The 19,121-nt window shown below is 41.3% G+C and overlaps 1 protein-coding gene across 3 annotated transcripts in view; it reads right to left on the bottom strand.

The window, feature by feature from the left end:
• Positions 1 to 19,121, bottom strand: part of WWC3 (WWC family member 3) — a 234,274-nt gene that overhangs the window by 138,294 nt on the left and 76,859 nt on the right. Inside the window, exon 1 of one of the 3 annotated variants that reach the window (XM_039318807.1) lies at positions 4,202 to 4,528. The exons of the other annotated variants lie outside the window; for them this stretch is intronic. The gene's annotated coding sequence lies outside the window, so the exon portion shown is untranslated. Of the gene's footprint in view, positions 1 to 4,201; positions 4,529 to 19,121 lie in introns of those variants that run through there. 3 annotated transcript variants of the gene reach the window in all.

Here is a 19,121-nt window from a genome sequence, read left to right as displayed (position 1 = left end):
CTGCATATATCCTTTTTTTACCTTTATTTTACACACACACACACACACACACACACACACACAGAGAGAGAGAGAGAGAGAGAGAGACATTAAAGGTAAAAAAGGATATATGCAGTGTTATCTTCATTTTAGATATCAAAAGGGTTTTGCGGCTCCCAGTGTTTTGTTTTCGGTGGGAAACGTATCCAAGTGGATATCTTTGAATGTTTTGGGTTGCCTATTCCTAATCTAGACATTCTCCTTATGCAGCTTTTGTAGATCTCTCATCTGCATTTGATTCCACTTTCTTGGGATGTGAACCATGCCTATGAAATCTTGACTAGTTTAATACATTATCTGATTCCTATCTATCTGTAGTTCAAGGACAAAGTTTCTGCTTTGCATTCAAAATTTCCCAGATTTAATTCCTTGTCTCATAAATTAGCGTTAGGAATCCCAAGGTCAGTTTCCAGTCAATTCAAATAATACTGAGTTAGATAGACAAATTGAAATAAAGCAGCTGCACCCTATATTAGTAGTATAAAACAGAGGTCCCCAACCCCCGGTCCAAGGATCAGTACTGGTTCACGGCATGCGAGCAACTGGGCCACACAAACAAAGCCCCATCCACGGGATGCAGGCAGCACACAAAATCATGCCCCCTCCAATCTGCGGAAAAACCTCTCTCCATGTAGCTTCCACTACTCTTTCTGTGAGGTAACATTTTCTAATGTTATTTTTGAATTTCCCCTCCTGTCATCTCTGTCAGCCAAATAACATCCAATGTAGTCTTAAAATTACACTGTATTCTGCACCATAAAATATGACACTAAATAAAGCACACATAAAGAAAATTAGAAGTATAGCAGTATATTCTCCCTTTACAAACCACAGTGATATTCTATGTTGCAGTTTTGTCTTCCTCCTCACACCCAAAAACTTCTTTAAATGCCAACCACATATTAATCAGCATAATAATCTACACAGATGATGCTGTGATCCTCTCCAGGACACCTCTAGGTCTTAAAAGAGCTTTGCAAGCCCTCATCCTATATTCTAATTACAATAAACTGGACATAAATGACCAGAAAACCAAGATTATGGCCTTTGCAAAAAGGCCAAAACTCTATTCATGGTATCTTAATGGTCATAATATAGAGCAGTGGTAGTCAACCTGGTCCCTACCGCCCACTAGTGGGTGTTCCAGCTTTTATGGTGGGCGGTAGGGGTTTTGTTCGATACTGAAGCACTTTCCTTTTTTTCAATTTAATTGACTTTTTAAAAAAAATTTCATAGCATTATTTAAAAACATTTTCATTAGGTTTTCATAAAATTCCCCGTGACAATTTAAATTTCTGAAAATATACTATTTGTATCGCCCGCGCATAAGTTTAGTTCACATTACCTAAGTGAAACTAAATGGCGCTATAGTGCGACCGCAAACAAAAGAGCCTCATCTCAGAATAGCTCACGCATCTCCCCCCACACCACCAGCTGTAACAGACAAGCAGAGCTGGTAGCCGGCGCCCCCCAAACCCAATCCACGATGCGTGAGAGGCATGCACAGACGACAATACACGGCGCAGGATCTTTTGTTTGCAGTCGCACTGGTCAGTACACAGTTAGATTTGTGAGAGTGAGCACGTGCCTACAGCTTCAAACAAAATATTGTGAGTCCATGTCTCAAAAAATGAAATACGCTTGTGGCTATTTGCCAGAGTATCTGAAGATGGGTCTCATAGAATCTGTTGTAAATAAACAACATCTAATGTGTTCATTGTGTCATAAAACATTATCCAATGAAGCAATGACGCCAAGTCGATTGCAAGAACATCTTTCTACAAAGTATCCAAATGATAAGGACAAGCCCATTGAATATTTTCAGGAAATATATAAAAAATTTCAAAATCGTTCAACAATCGTTGCATCATTTAAGAAACAACATGCAGTGAATGAAGATGGATTAATTGCCACTTATCGTATTTCACAATTAATTGCAAAAAGTGGTAAAAGCTATAATATTGGAGAAACTGTAATACCCTCTATAAAAGAATTTATCTCAACAGTAATGCATCAGGATATACCTGAAATTTTAAAAATGTTGCCCATAAGCGATAGCACAGTAAAGCGACGAATTGAAGAAATACCAGTTAATGTTGAAAAAAACCTGATAAGTATTCTCCAAAACTCTTCCATTTTCCATGCAATTGGATGAGTCTACCATTGCAGATAATAATGCTTTATTGATGGCATATGTACGTTATTTTGATGAAACCAATACATTACGAGAAGAAATGCTATTCGCAATAAATCTCATTACAGATGCAAGAGGATTATCTATATTTAAAACTGTGAAATCATACTTTACAAAAAATAATATTCCTTTGAATAATATTGTTGCATGCACTACTGATGGAGCACCATCAATGATAGGTCGCTATCGTGGATTTGTTGCTTATTTGAAGAAGTGCCAAATGTTTTATATATTCATTGTGTGCTGCACAGACAACATCTTGTAGGAATATATCTAAGTACAAGTCTCCATTCATCATTAACTATAATAATTTGAGCCATAAACAAGATCAAATCCAATGCAAAAAATGATAGAATGTTTTGATAGCTTTGCCAGGACAATAATGAAGATTTTATTATGTTACTTTTGCACACAAAAGTTCAGTGGCTGTCAAAGAGTACATTTTTGGCTCGTTTTGTAGCATTATATGATAGTGTCATACAATTTTTTGAAAGTAATAATGAGACCAATCTGTGTCAACAGTTAAAAACAGTAAAGAATGATGCCTTTTATTTGGCAAATATTTTCAAGAGATTTCATGATGTCAATTTGCAGCTTCAAGGAGCTAATAAAACTCTTATAGGTTGCCAAAGTATTGTGTCATTTTTTATTGACAAACTTGAACTACTTCATTATAATCTATTGAAGAGAGAATTTCATCAGTTTCCTGAATTATCATCTATAAAAGATGATGTAATTCCAGAGGATATTGACAGATTCAGTAGCCACCTCAACGAACTTAAATTGGACACGGAAAAACGATTTGAAGATATTTTGAAATTGAAGGTGTATGACTGGATGAAAAATCCTTTTACCACAAATATTGAAGAGGCTGATACAACTTGCCAAGAAGAACTGTTAGAAATTAGATATGATGAAGAAAGAAAACATAAATTCGATAGTGGTGGATATAAAAACCTATGGCAAAGTAAAAAAATGTCTGTCTTATATCCAAATATGTGGAAAATGATATTCAGTTTATTGATACCTTTCCCTACCTCATATCTTATGGAATCAGGCTTTAGTGCTGTTAACCAAAGAAAGAAACTGCCTGAATATTTCTGAAAGAGAAGACCTTCATTTGTTCCTTACAAAAATTGAGCCAGATATCCAGTATTTAGTTTCGCAGCATCAGCCTCAGGGATCTCATTAATAATTTAATTAATTAAATGTAATTTCATCAGACTTCATGCTTCTATGTATGCAAATTATAAATAAAAAGATAGATTTAACTACAGTAAGTTGTTTTATAAAGATTTATTCTGCCAAACTTAGCAAAAGTCCGACATAAAGTATTTGAGTATATGAGCCGAGGTGGCGCAGCAGTTAGAGTGCAGTACTGCAGGCCACTTTAGCTGACTGTGTTCAGCAGGTCAGAGGTTCAAATCTCACCGGCTCAAGGTTGACTCAGCCTTCCATCCTTCCGGGGTAGGTAAAATAAGGATCCAGATTGTTGGGGGCAATGTAAAATATATATATACATTGCTTACTGGTGTACACCACTTAGAGAGTACTTGCACTTAAAGCGGTATATAAGTCTCATAAATAAATAAATAAACAAGCAAATAAATAAATAAATAAATAAATTTGGTAAGTAATTATTATTATATGCTTTAACTTGCTCTAACTCTGCTTTATAAATTTTATAAAGTAAAGTTACTTCCCTACTTTATAAATCACCATTACTGTGGAACCGGTGGGCGGTTAGAAAATTTTACTACTAACAGAGATACAAAAGTGGGCGGTAGGTATAAAAAGGTTGACTACCCCTGATATAGAGCAAGTAATCACCTTTAAATACTTACAGGTGGTCATCTATTCCATCGGTTCAAGAAAAGCACATAGTGAATATGCGGCTGCCTCTGCCCAAAGATCAGTGAACGCTATTCTCAAATTTTTACGCACAAAGGGAGGATATTATGTTCCTACCGCAATTAAACTCTTTCAGGCCAAGTTGCTAGCACAGCTTCTTTACGCGACCTTGCTCAGACCCTCAGCTTCAGGTGTCATAACATTAGAAAGCGTTCAATCCAAATTTATTAGAGCAATTCTCCAGTTGCCGTGTTGTGTCTCAAAAGCACTTCTGCATCGGGAGACCAGATTGATAAAAGTCGAAGCAAGAATCTGCATAGCTTCTTTGAACCTTTGGCTAAAACTTAATTTCTTTCTGCAAGGCTTTGCTCCATTAATCCTCCAAGACAAATTCTCCTCTTCATGGATCAAGGCCCTTGGTAGTCCAACCTTGCCAAACTATGCTTTTCTCCAGCTTCAATACTCTTCAAGTTGGATTACGACCAAGCAAAACAAACCTTGCAACAAAGGATAGAGGACATTGAGAGGCAAGCCGATTTAGGGATTAATCCATCATAGCAGCAAACCCTTTTGTATTACTATTCTTTTGCATTTTAGTATTTAATGACCACGAGCTTCACAGTTTAGGGATTGATGTAGTATAGCTATGCCATGCTGTACTTTACTTATGTGTAACTCACATATTGGATGCCAAATTGTGATTTTAATGTAGATTTTATCTGTTATTATTTTATTTTAGATTTTTTTTTATCGGATATTCCTTGAGTGTTTTTAACTTGTCCTAGTTTCTGGTCTTTGACTATAATAAACTGACATGATCTGATGAAAGGTCAAATAATTATGTTGTCTGCAGCAACATATTATCAAAGTTTTTCATAACTGCAATAGTGCATTTCAAATAGTAGAACCTAACCTTTAAGAAAAAAATCTATTAAAAATTCCAATCTTATATACACTAAATGTGGAACAAAACCTATTGAGTTCAATGTGATGTTTGGGTAAATAGACAGAACATCTCTAATTTATTAAAATGAAATTTAAAAGATAAAGTTAGTAAAAAAACTTATTTTATATTGGCATTTTCATAACAGTTACAAGTAAATGAATATTTGCAGCTAGGCAGTGAAATTTACTTTAACCTAATGCTGTTTTAAACAAGCTATTTTTCTAGACTCGTAAAAAGTTTGGAGCACTCCAATCAAATAAAGAAAAGGTAGGTATTCCAATATTTCTGCCTTGCAAAAGACAACTATAATTGCTTAAAAAAGGTTGGGGGGGAAGTAGTAGAACTATGGAAAAATAGTTTTAAAAAACTAAATAAATCATGCCATAAGTATTTTGATTTTAAAATATAAGTGTAAGTTATCTAAAAAGCTGCAGCAGTAGCACAAAACATTCAAAGTACATTACCACAAAATAATAATAATAATAATAATAATAGTAGTAGTAGTAGTAGTAGTAGTAGTAGTAGTAGTAGTAGTAGTAGTAATGGTGACAATGAATCTCCTTGAAATATTCCTCTTTTGATATTAACCTCTCCCAGTCTCTCACAGTTGCAGATCAATGGTGAGCGACTGGGAGAGATTAATATCAAGAGAGGAATATTTCAAGGAGATTCATTGTCACCATTACTATTTGTTATTGCACTGTTTCCTCTGTCAACAATACTGAATAATTCAGGACATGGCTATCAAACATCAAAAACATCTATCAGACTATCCCATCTCCTTTACATGATCTGAAGCCGTATGGAAAAACATCATCTGAAATAGAATCGCTGCTCAACACTGTCCATATATATAGCCAAGATATTGTTATGGAGTTTGGCTTGGACAAATGTGCCACATTTACTATCAAAGAAGGAAAAGCAGTGAAAACTGAAGGAATAAAGATGCCCCACGAAAATAACATTAAGAGTCTGGATGAGGAAGATTACTACAAATACTTGGGTGTCCTTCAAGCTGACAACATCAAGCACACTGAAGTAAACAAAAAGATTAGAGGTGAATACATCAAGAGAGTGAAGAAGATCTTAAAGTCCAAACTCAATGGAGGAAATACCATAAAGGCAATCAACATCTGGGCAATTCCAGTCATTAGGTACACAGCTGGAATAGTGGACTGGATTCAAGCAGAACTAAAAGCAATGGATAGGAAGACCAGAAAAATAATGACAATGAATCACGCCCTTCATCCACGCAGTGACATTGAAGACTTTATCTACCAAGGCAAATAGGTGGGCGTGGAATGCTACAAGTACATCAGATGGTTGAAGAATTAAAAATGGCTTTGGAAGAATATCTGAAGAACAATGATGAAGATGCACTGAAATTAGTATATCAGGAAGGCTTACTAACTACTGGAGAGACCAAACTGGCCTACAAGAAAGACCAAATGAAGAACAGAATAGAGGCATGGGAAGACAAAGCACTACATGGCCAATACATGAAAAAAATAGCTGGGAAAGCAGATAATAATAAAACCTGGCAATGGCTAAGAGCAGGAAAATTGAAGAAAGAGACCGAGGGACTAATTCTGGCTGCACAAGACCAAGCCTTAAGGACAAATGCATACAAAGTCAAAATTGAGAAGACAGCAACAGACAGTAAGTGCTGCCTATGCAAAAAAGCTGAAGAAACAGTGGACCACTTGGTAAGCTGTTGCAAGAAGATTGCACAGACTGATTACAAGCAGCGACATGACAAAGTAGCAACAATGGTGCATTGGAAGATCTGCAAAAAATATCATTTGCCTGTAAGCAAAAACTGGTGGGATCATAAAATAGGGAAAGTCATAGAAAATGATAAAATTAAACTGCAAGTAAAAGACCAAAGACGAACTCATATCAAAAGAATTTATGGGGTGCTAGTAGAATTGGATTCAGAGGCAGAATTAATTAAAGATTGTATGATCAAATGGGCACAAAATTTTGGTGAACCAATTTTACTAGATACCTGGGAAATTATTTGGGTGAGGAATGTCAAATTTACACAAGCCCAGAATTTAAGGGAGAATTTTTATAAAATGTTTTACAGATGGCACCTTGATCCACAAAAAATGTCTCGTATGTATCCTGACTTGCAGCCTAAATGTTGGAGATGTGGTTGTTTGGATGCTACTTATTATCATATTTGGTGGTCGTGTAAAAATATAAAAGCCTTTTGGATTAAGATATGGTGGAATATTCAAAGAATTTTTAGAAGGAGGGTAAAATTTACCCCACAATTGTTTTTATTAGGTATTGTTACTGATTGTGATACTAAAGAGATCACATTGATGTTAAATTTAATTACAGCCGCAAGGCTGTTAGTAGGGCAATGTTGGAAGAAGGAATCTTTGCCTACTTTGCAAGAGTGGTTTTTTAAAGTTTCTTATCTGGCGGAAACGGCAAAGATTTCGGCTTTCTTGAAGGATCAATCGCAGGAGAAGTATTTTGCCGTATGGAAAAAATGGATAGATTTTATACAATATAAGTTGGATATTAAAAAATACTATTTAGTTTTTCAATAACTTATATTTAAAATTTAAAATATTTTATAGATTTTATTTTTTTTCTTTTTTTTATATACTTTCTTTTATCTTTTATCTTTCTCTTTTTTCTTTTTCTTTAGTCTTTTTTTTTCTCAAGTATTATTTTTTTGGTATTTATGTTTTTTTATACATATATTATTGTTAATTATCTTATAGTTTGTTTAATTAATGTATTCAGTATTTAGATTTATTCATGGCTTATATTTTTTTTAGATTATTTGAAGAAATTTTAATTAAGCCTATGTTCAGCTCTGGGAAGGTCGGGGGGAGGGAATGGGAGGGTTGGGGAGGTTTGGGGATGGGTTGTTTTGTTTTTGTAAAATTTTAAAAACTTAATAAATATTTACAAAAAAAAAAAATTAAACTGCTCTGGGACTTCAGAATTCAAACAGACAAGCACCTGCAACATAACACCCCAAACCTAACAATTGTCGATAAGAAAGACAAAAAAGTCTGGATAGTAGACGTGGCAGTGCCTGGAGACAGCAGAATAAACGAGAAAGAACTGGAGAAGATAACAAAATACAAAGACCTACAAATAGAAATAGAAAGACTGTGGCAAAAGCAAGCAAGGGTAGTACCAATAGTCATAGGCTCCTTGGGTGCAATCCCAAAACAACTGGAGCACCACTTGAACACCACTGGAATTGACAAATTCGCTATTAGTCAATTGCAAAAGGCGGCCTTACTAGGAACTGCTTCCATTCTGTGACGATATCTGTAATACCATCAAACATCCACATCTGCCTATCCCAGGTCCTGGGTAAGGACTCGATAGGTAGACAAAATGCCAAATCCAGTCTGAACATCTGGCTGACTGTGCGATGATCCATAATAATAATAATAATAATGGTGATGATGATGGTGATGATGATGATGTAGAAATGCTATCAATACCGCCAGAAATCATGGGCACTCCATCACTGGAAATTTTTAAGAAGAGACTGGACAATCACCTGTTTGAGATGGTATAGGTTCTCCTACTTGAGCTGGAGGCTGGACTAGAAGACCTCCAAGGTCCCTTCCAGCTTTATTCTGTTCTGTTCTATTCTATTCCTTTTTAAAAGATTCTGTAAGATTCAGATATTCCTTAAGTTTTGTCTCAAGAAAGAATATGGATTCATTTTTGAGATGAAAATTATATTCCTGAATTATTTAAACTACCCCCCACTTGAAATATGTGACATTTTTCTTTCATTTTCATATACACTGAACACACTGATCTGTATTATAAATACAACAGAATTCGCAAGAACTGTATCTTCATGGTATAACTTTTTAAATTCTTTTATATTTTATATAAAATGTTTATTTATTTTGAATAAATAATTTGAACTTCCAATTTATACTTCAAACTCATTATTTGGTGAATAGTGACCTTAAGCATTCATTCATAAGTGGAACACTCTATTTACTACACAAAAAGAAGACACTGATTAAATATAGTATTGTTAACATTTACCAATATTAAAAAGAGAATACTGTAGACACACTATTTTCTGCATAAATATTTCCTGCTGATATGATCAGATCAAACCAAATCTCTAAATTTGTACAATTGGATTGGATTAAGACTAAATGTGTTGCTCTAAATGCACTGAATAATTGGGACTTAGAAGGGGCGTTGTCTTACGTGAACGCCTTTTCTCAGCATGGAGATGAAGAATCCACAAATGGGTTAACTCTGTCTTTCTGCCCATTAGACTAAGTCAGTCAAACCTGTCACGCCCCTCCTGGACCAGGACATTCCCAGTCTCGACGAGGGCGAAAGCTATTGACGACAGTCTGACGTGATGGCTCCCAGACCCCTAACACTGGACCTGACAGACCCTAAGGGGTGGGAGTGGATTCTCCATCTCCATGCTGAGAAAAGGCGTTCAGGTAAGACAACGCCCCTTCTCCAGCATAGGAGATGGAAAATCCACGAATGGGACATACCAAAGCCACACTGTCCCTATGGGAGGGAAGCAGTCAGGGCTGGTGTCCTGTCCTTTGGCACCACTTGTTGGAGCACTCTGCATCCGAAGGAGGCTTCCACAGAGGCAAACCTGTCCAGTTTATAATGCCTCACAAATGGTGAAGGCGACGACCATGTTGCTGCCCTACAAATGTCCAAGATGGATGCCTGAGTGGCCCATGCTGCTAAGGTCGCAGCACTGTGCGTCGAATGTGCAGTAACATGACTTGGATCTGCCAGGGAATGCGACTGATACACCCCCACAATGCAAGCTCTGATCCACCTGCCTATGGTAGAGGCAGATACTTTCTGTCCTATAGAAGAATGGTGAAAGGAAACAAAGAGGGCTTCTGACTTGCAAAAGGCCACTGTCCGCTTGATGTAATAGCCCAATGCCCTGCGGACATCCAGTGCATGCCATTGATGTTCCAAGTCATGAGACGGATTAGGGCAAAAATCTGGCAATACAATTTCTTGAGCCCTATGAAACAGGGTGTTGACCTTGGGAATAAAGGTAGGGTCCAAACGAAGGACCACTCGGTCCCAATGAAAAATGCATAGGTCATCCCTAATACAAAGCGCTGCCACTTCAGAGATGTGCCTGGCTGATGTAATGGCTACCAGGAAGGCGACCTTGAGGGACAAGGACTGTAGATCACAAGTCCTGATAGGTTCAAAAGGCAGTTTGGTGAGGGCCTGTAGGACCCGCGGCAACTCCCAAGAGGGATACCTATGCACCACAGGGGGCTTGGTGTTGGTGGCACCCTCGATAAAGGAGCGTATCAAAGGATGTTGAACCAACGGTGCCGAGTTGCCACAGGTAAGTAGAGTGAATAGAGCCGCCACCTATCAACAGATGGTATTAGGTGCCAAGCCCTTATTGAGGCCTTCCAATAAATAGTCCAAGATCCTTGGAATAGTCATATCCGAGATAGCCAAGTGGTGTCTTTTGCACCAATGGCAGAAATCCTTCCATGTGGAGTCATAGATGCGATTCGTTGCCGGCCGTCGGGAGGCCTGAATCATGGAAATGATGCCTGACAAATAGGATTCCCGAGACAGGATCTAGCGTCCAAGTGCCAGGCAGTTAACTGAAGCCACTGGGGTTTGGGATGCTGCAGAATCCCCTGGCTGAGTTTGATGCGATTTGGGGGAATCCTCCACAGCGGAGATCTGGAGAGATTCACGAGGTTGGCAAACCACGGTCTCCATGGCCAGTGTGGGGCCACAAATATCACCTCCGCCCGCTCTTGCGGTATCTTGCGAATAGCTGCTGGGATCACAGGGAGAAGGGGAAATGTGTAAACCAGGCCCCATGGCCATGGACTCCGAAGAGCATCCGCTCTCTCCACCCCTCGGAGACGGGAACCAGGAGAAGAATCTCGGGAGCTGGGAGTTCGCTGAAGAAGCGAACAAGTCCAGGACCGGTCAGCCGAACCTCTCCGATATCTGTGCGAAGAGGTCCTGGTGCAGGCGCCATTCGTAATGGTCCACAATCGACCTGCTTAAAAAGTCCACCTGTCAATTTGCCTCCAACGAGATGTGCTTGGCCCTGAGGAAGGAAAGATTGGTCTCTGCCCAGGAGCCCAACAACTGGGCCTCGACCATAAGGGATCCAGAACGGGTGCCCCGTTGCCGGTTCATGTGGGCCTTTGCCGCCACGTTGTCCATGAGGACCAGCACATGTTGCCTCGCAACCCTGTTGCAGAAGGGGCAGAGAGCCAGGTGTATGGCTCTAAGCTCCAACCAATTGATGTTGTGCCTCAGGTCTAACCGGGACCATTGGCCCTGAGCCAACTGTGACTGAAGGTGTGCTCCCCAGCCAAACAGACTGGCATCTGTCGTAAGGGTGAGCTGAACAGGTTCCTTGAAGAACGAATCTCTGGCTACCGCTGGGGAGGACCACCACTGAAGGGAACGTAGGGTCTGAGCAGAAACCCTTACCCTTTGGTTGGAGGAGCCGATACACAATCTTTGAAATGGGAGCAAGAACCATTGGAGATTCCTGGAGTGCAGTCTGGCCCAAGGCACTATTGTGATGCAGGATATCATCTTTCCCAGCAACTGGGAAAGCACGGCCAGTGTCACCACGCGTTCCCTGCAAACCTTGCGAACCAGGGCTCGGATGCTGTTCTGACGTTCCCGAGACAGGTAAACCTGGCAATGGTCTGTGTCTATGACTGCCCCTACATGGAGGAGGCGGGTCGAGGAAACTGTCTGGCTCTTTTGAAAGTTCACCGACAACCCTTGGTCTTGGAGGGTCTTGATCGATAATGCCAGATCTGACTGGGGGGCTGGAACGGAGGGCAACTGGATGAGAATGTCATCCAGATAGCACTGAATGTGTACTGGCACCAGTCTCAATTGTGCGGCAAGCACCGACAGGATCTTGGTAAACACTCTTGGAGCCGATGAGAAGCCGAACGGCAGGGCTCTGTACTGGTAAGGGTGGCTCATATAACAGAACCTGAAGAACTGCCGATGATCAGGTAGGATGGGGATATGTAGGTATGCTTCTGTCTGTGGACATCAGGAAGTCTCCCTTCCTTACGCTAGCCAGGATGGACCGGAGTGTTTGCATCTTGAATTTCCTGTATGCAATGTGGGAGTTCAGACCTTTCAGGTCTAGTATTGCCCTCCATCCCCACGAGGCCTTGGGAACCACAAAGAGGATGGAATAAAATCCTCTTCCCAGTTGACCAACCTGGGTTCTATGTCTTACCTCCAAGAGATGTTGAATGGCCTTGTGCATGAGTTCCTTCTTGACCGGATTTTTCAATTCCAGGCAAGAAATGAAGCGCCCTGGCAGGTTGGACACAAATTCCAGGGACAGGCCATATCGGATGGTTTGAAGGACCCAGGAGTCTGTGGTGGTGCTTCCCACTGGTGGGCGAAAAGAGCCAGTCCGCCACCTATGGGAGGCGCCTCCCAGAAGTCACTTGGGCCTTCTGAAGGGGCGACCCCCCATGTCCCAAAAGGGCCGCTTGCCCTGGTACTGCTGTCTGGGCCTGGCACCCGATCTCTCAGATGGACGGTCTGGCCGTGCAGAACCTAAGCCTGCCTGACCGTACGCCTGTGGGCGTACGGATTGGAACGTCTGTCTGCCCGTCTGCTGAGGTGAGCCATCACCTTCCGCTTATCCTTATTCTCAATTAGATAGGGTGCCAGGGCCTCTCCAAACAGCTGACCACCCTGGTAAGGGGCTGCAACCAAGCACCACTTGGATTTGGCGTCAGCTTGCCAATGTTTGAGCCACCAGAGCCGCCAGGCGGTGAGATTGGAGGCTATGGCTCTGGAAGAAAACCTGGCTGCGTGTAGAAATACATCAGATATACAGTGGGGCAAAAAAGTATTTAGTCAGCCACCAATTGTGCAAGTTTTCCCACTTAAAAAGATGAGAGAGGCCTGTAACTGTCATCATAGGTAGACCTCAACTATGAGAGACAAAATGAGAAAACAAATCCAGACAATCACATTGTCTGATTTGGAAAGAATTTATTTGCAAATTATGGTGGAAAATAAGTATTTTGTCAATATCAAAAGTTCATCTCAATACTTTGTTATATATCCTCTGTTGGCAATGGCAGAGGTCAAACGTTTTCTGTAAGTCTTCACAAGGTTGGCACACACTGTTGCTGGTATGTTGGCCCATTCCTCCATGCAGATCTCCTCTAGAGCAGTGATGTTTTGGGGCTGTCGCTGGGCAACACGGACTTTCAACTCCCTCCAAAGGTTTTCTATGGGGTTGAGATCTGGAGACTGGCTAGGCCACTCCAAGACCTTGAAATGCTTCTTACGAAGCCACCCCTTCGTTGCCCGGGCGGTGTGTTTGGGATCATTGTCATGCTGAAAGACCCAGCCATGTTTCATCTTCAATGCCCTTGTTGATAGAAGGAGGTTTGCATCAAAATCTCACGATACATGGCCCCATTCATTCTTTCCTGTACACGGATCACTCATTCTGGTCCCTTTGCAGAGAAACAGCCCCAAAGCATGATGTTGCCACCCCCATGCTTCACAGTAGGTATGGTGTTCTTTGGATGCAACTCAGCATTCTCTCTCCTCCAAACACGACGAGTTGTGTTTCTACCAAACAGTTCTACTTTGGTTTCATCTGAGCATAGGACATTCTCCCAATCCTCTTCTGGATTATCCAAATGCTCTCTAGAAAACTTCAGATGGGCCCGGACATGTACTGGCTTAAGCAGGGGGACACGTCTGGCACTGCCAAATCTGAGTCCCTGGTGGCGTAGTGTGTTACTGATGGTTGCCTTTGTTACGTTGGTCCCAGCTCTCTGTAGGTAATTCACTAGGTCCCCCCGTGTGGTTCTGGGATTTTTGCTCACCGTTCTTGTGATCATGTTGACCCCACGGGGTGAGATCTTGCGTGGAGCCCCAGATTGAGGGAGATTATCAGTGGTCTTGTATGTCTTCCATTGTCTAATTATTGCTCTCACAGTTGATTTCTTCACACCAAGCTGCTTGCCTATTGCAGATTCAGTCTTCCCAGCCTGGTGCAGGTCTACAATTTTGTTTCTGGTGTCCTTCGACAGCTCTTTGGTCTTCACCATAGTGGAGTTTGGAGTGTGACTGTTTGAGGTTGTGGACAGGTGTCTTTTATACTGATAACAAGTTCAAATAGGTGCCATTAATACAGGTAATGAGTGGAGGACAGAGGAGCCTCTTAAAGAAGAAGTTACAGGTCTGTGAGAGCCAGAAATCTTGCTTGTTTGTAGGTGACCAAACACTTATTTTCCACCATAATTTGCAAATAAATTCTTTCCAAATCAGACAATGTGATTGTCTGGATTTGTTTTCTCATTTTGTCTCTCATAGTTGAGGTCTACCTATGATGACAATTACAGGCCTCTCTCATCTTTTTAAGTGGGAGAACTTGCACAATTGGTGGCTGACTAAATACTTTTTTGCCCCACTGTATACTCCGAGGCTGCAACCAATTTGCTCAGGTCTTGGTGCGTGCATAAGTCCTCCGGAAAGATAAACAAGTAGCTGCTCTTATTGCCCATGCCACCACCTGATGTGTCCTGCGGAACGTCAATTCTGATCTCTTATCCTCAGCCTTCAATGTCTCGGCCATATCCCCCGACACCACAGATGAGGACAAAAGAGGGGTCAAGGGTTCATCCACCGTTGGTACCTCAAGAGCGTCCGCCAAGGCTGGTGTTGCGCTAACCAGTTTTCTGTCCATTCCCTCCAGGGAGGGGAAGGTGCCAGGTGAAGCCCATTGCTTTAGAGGGGGACAGGGCACATGGTGCTGAGTCACAATAGGCTCAGAAAAAAATGGATTTGGATCCAAACTGGTTGAAGGGTCTGGCTGAGGAATTTGATCAGGACCTATATTTGCAGTGATGCTGGCTTTGCAGAACAGTGGCAAGAAAAGGGCCGGGTTGAAGAGACCCCCAAATGGAGGGGGTTCTGGAGAGGGATCCTCCTCCGACCATGGTGTGTCTGGTTGGTCATACTCCACAGGAGATGAGGCCCTGCTGTGAGAGGATCGGGCCGGCGAGAGAGAACCATGGTACTCAGCTGCTCCCAACTGGAGAAGATATGATGGAGGTAAGGAGGCAACCAACTCGGGCCTGGACCTATGGTAAGATCTAGAGGCGAAGGCCTGGTCGACTGCCTGAGAGATTAATGCCTGAAGATGCGCAGAGGAAAACGCCCCTTGAGGCTCTGTTGCACTGAGCCCAGCTGCTGTGGGAGTGAAGGTGGCCTCTGGGGCTGATTGAGGAGCCCGAGGTATCAAAGATGCTTGATGGATGTTTGGTTCCTCGGTATGAGGAAAAAATTGTTCCTGATCGTCTCCAGAAGAAGGAAGGTGGCTAGGGATCCCTTCCGGGGACCAGACCTCCTGAGTAGAAGCGGGGAGCCCCAGGGGAAGATCAAAGACCGAGGTCTCTGCCTGCTCCATGCCCATCATGGCCTGCCTCTGCGCTTTGGAGAATTCTTTTTCCAGCGCCTGGTGCCTCCTGTTAGCCTGTTTTTCTGCCAGTTTGGAAAGTTTCGTTCCTGAGATGTTTTTTCCCCTAGCCTTGAGCTTGCTGGCCGCCTCCTGTTTGGAGGACTTATGCCTCCTTTGGCCAGTGGATAAAGGAGTGGTGTCTTGTGGAGGCTGGGGCACTGTGTTGTCAGCCATTATAGGGCGAGATACCTCAGTGTTGTGCTGAGAGAGAACTTGAGCCCTCGTAGCCCAGTATAATATGTGGCTGTGCACCACCTGGCGGATCAGATTAGTACTGGTGGATACAAGTTAAGTCATAGGACTTGTTCCACCCATCGTGCTCCCCTGGATAACTACCAGACCGGTAGTTGTCCAATTGGTGGCCCAGTCGTGTCTATGGCCGCGGCAAAATCACATATGTGATGACAGCCAGCTTGCTCGTAGAGTGCTAGGTGGTGACAAAGCCAAAGACAGTGAGTGTTAGCACGCTCGCGCAGTGGGATGAATCTACGGTGGCGGTAAAATCATGGCCGTGATGACAACCAGCACATTCGTAGCCCACTGAATGGCGACCAGGTCAGTGAACACGAGGGCACCAGTTGAGGCCTATGTTTTATAATGAACGATTGTCTGAGAATGACCACCCCCCCTCGTGTTCCCTCTGGAAGGGATTGGCTCACGGCTATTGAGGCCGTCCAAAATAGCGACCGCAGATGCTGCAGCCTCTGCTAGGTTGAGCCTGGAAAAATGGGCGGAACGACCTGATTATGATGTAGATGGTCGTCTGCCGATTGCCTGCTGAGGAGGGGAAGGAGTGAGCCCTCAGGAGAGATCCGACTGGCAGCGGCGGCACATCACATAGTGGCCTAAAATGGCGGCCACGCTGGTCAGGCCATGAAAAAACTGAAGCGAAAGAGGCCAAGCGATGGCCCCCACAATGACTGAGGGGCGTCAGAAGAAAAGGCCCAGGGTTATAACTAGAAAGGGAAGCTGTGAGCCCGCTGGAGAAGGCTGATTGGTGGCGGCAGCAGCGGCTCGCTACGCGGCAGCCAAGATGGTGGCCACGACAGTCCAACCACGAAGAAAAGGCCAGCGAAGGCCTCTGTAACGACTCAGGAGAGTGGAAGTGAGTTCTGATCTCTTAGAAAAAAACCCAGGGCTGTAGCACTGATCGCAGCGCTGACGTGATGTGAACGGAACGATCGGCTCGAGTGTAAAAGAGCGGAAGCCTCCACTCTTGTCACTGGAGCTCTGTGAAAATCCCTCAAGCCTTCAGCCAGTCAATCTGGGGCAGCACTGATTCCAGTGCTGTTAAGATGACCGTGGAGATCAAGGAAGAAGGATCCAAGAGTGGGATAAATCTAACACAACCTGCTGCTAAGCTGGGAGCCAAAACTGTCACGTCCGTCTGGGCTGCAGACTAAGTCGAGACTGGGAGTGTCCTGGTCGAGGAGGGGCGTGACAAGTTTGACTGACTTAGTCTAATGGGCAGGAAGACAGAGTTAACCCATTCGTGGATTCTCCATCTCCTATGCTGGAGAATACAAATTACCAACTTTTCAAAATATTTCAGTAGTTTAACTTACTGAAGTTAAGTTAACTTCAGTAAGTTAAATTTTCAATTCATTTTGAAAATATCACATTCTGAATTCCAGAAAGTGAATATCAGAATGTTATTATATTTATCAGTTATTCTTGTTGGCCTGTTAGGGGGTTCATAAAAAAAATGTTCAAGTAAGCTGCAAAAAATTTAATATCAGTGTAATCAAGGAGACTTGCTCAAACAAATGTCTATTTGTTTCTTTATTATTTCACTTAAAATAAGCAAAAGAAATCAGGATTCTGAAGCATCTCTAAAAGAAACTACAGTCATTCCCACTTTGTTCACTGTGCTCGTTTTTCAGGGAAAAATAAGAGTCACACTCAGAACAAAACAATGTATATCAGCCACTGTAGCAGCCACTATAGGAAGCCAAAAAGATCAGATTATCTTCAACCATGCAAGCTCAATGGTTGATTTCCCCATGCTAGCTATCAGGCTAGCTACCATAAGTTTGTGGAGAAAAAGTATTATATAAATAAAGCATGGTTCTCAGTTACTACAGTGTATAAAGATGAGTGACAGTCCCTTTGTTAGTAATAAAATTAATATTTGTAAACCAATGTTACCAATAGTATATCTTATACTAGCTTTCCATTAAACAAAAATATTGTGAAATAGCATCCCAACCTTTGCATTTAGATTTGTACTTTATTCTGTAAGTATCTTCAGATAAGAGTTAACATCCTTCTGGGCAAGGAAAAAAAACCAAGAGTAAAGTTTAAGATTTTACAAGATGCTCGGGAAAGAGGAGGGCTTAAGGCGCCTAACTTGAAATTATATTATGATGCGGCGGCCCTAACAGTGATTAGTGACTGGGTTAACTTAACAAATAAAAATGTACTATCTCTTGAGGGATGGGACTTATTATATGGATGGTACGCATATTTGATTTATAATAAAAAAGTAGATCAGGCTTTCAAATCCCATATCTTAAGAAGTGCCTTATTGCATGTCTGGGAAAAGTACTATTATAGGTTAAATTATAAAATACCAATTTGGGGGATTCCTGGACATGCGATAGAAGGGGTATCTAGGGGTGTGAATTTGGATAGGATCTCTTATAAGGAATTATTTTGATTGGTAGGGAGTGATTGGCAATTAAAATCTTTAGTTGAGCTAAAGCAAGAAAATATACAGTCTTGGTTTCAGTATAATCAATTAGTGGTTAGGTGGAATTTAGATCAAAAGGTTGGTATTACTTTAGGGGATGAGAATTTGGTAAAACAGATTAAAGATCAAAGAGAATTTATAAAGAGAATTTATAATGTTTTAATAGAATTGGATTCTGAAATGGATCTAATTAAAGATTGTATGGTAAAGTGAGCTCAAAATATTCAGGAACCGATCCCATTGGATACATGGGAGATAATTTGGGTTAGAAATGTAAAATTTACACAAAATTTAAGATAAATTTTTTATAAAATGTTTTACAGGTGGCATTTGGATCCCAGAAAGCTGTCTTGTATGTATTCTGATTTACAGCCCAAATGTTGGAGATGTGGTAGCTTGGATGCAACCTATTTTCATATTTGGTGGACTTATAGAAATATAAAAGCTTTTTGGATTAAAATTTGGTGGAACATTCAAAAGATTTTTAAAAGAAAGATAAAGTTTACCCCTCAATTATTTTTGTTGAGTATTATTGTAGATTTTGATGTTAAAGAAACTAATTTGATGTTGAACTTAATAACAGCAGCAAGGCTATTGGTAGGGCAATATTGGAAGAAAGAGTCCTTGCCTACTATAGATAGAAGAATGGACGTTTAAGGTGTCATATTTAGCAGAAATGGCAAAAAATTCTGCCTATTTGAAGGATCATACACAAGAAAGATATATTTCGGTTTGGAGAAGATGGATAGATTATATTCAGAATAAATATGGGATTAAAAAGTTTCATCTATCTTATGAGTAAATTTTAGATTAGTATTGATAGTATAATAACTCATTTCAGATTTGGTATTACTATGGTTTAATTAATATTGAC

The sequence above is a fragment of the Crotalus tigris genome, unplaced genomic scaffold (assembly GCF_016545835.1).
Source record: "Crotalus tigris isolate CLP2741 ecotype Arizona unplaced genomic scaffold, ASM1654583v1 scf7180000017543.2237141, whole genome shotgun sequence".
Lineage (NCBI taxonomy): Eukaryota > Metazoa > Chordata > Lepidosauria > Squamata > Viperidae > Crotalus > Crotalus tigris.
This window is presented reverse-complemented; position numbering and strand designations above follow the sequence as displayed.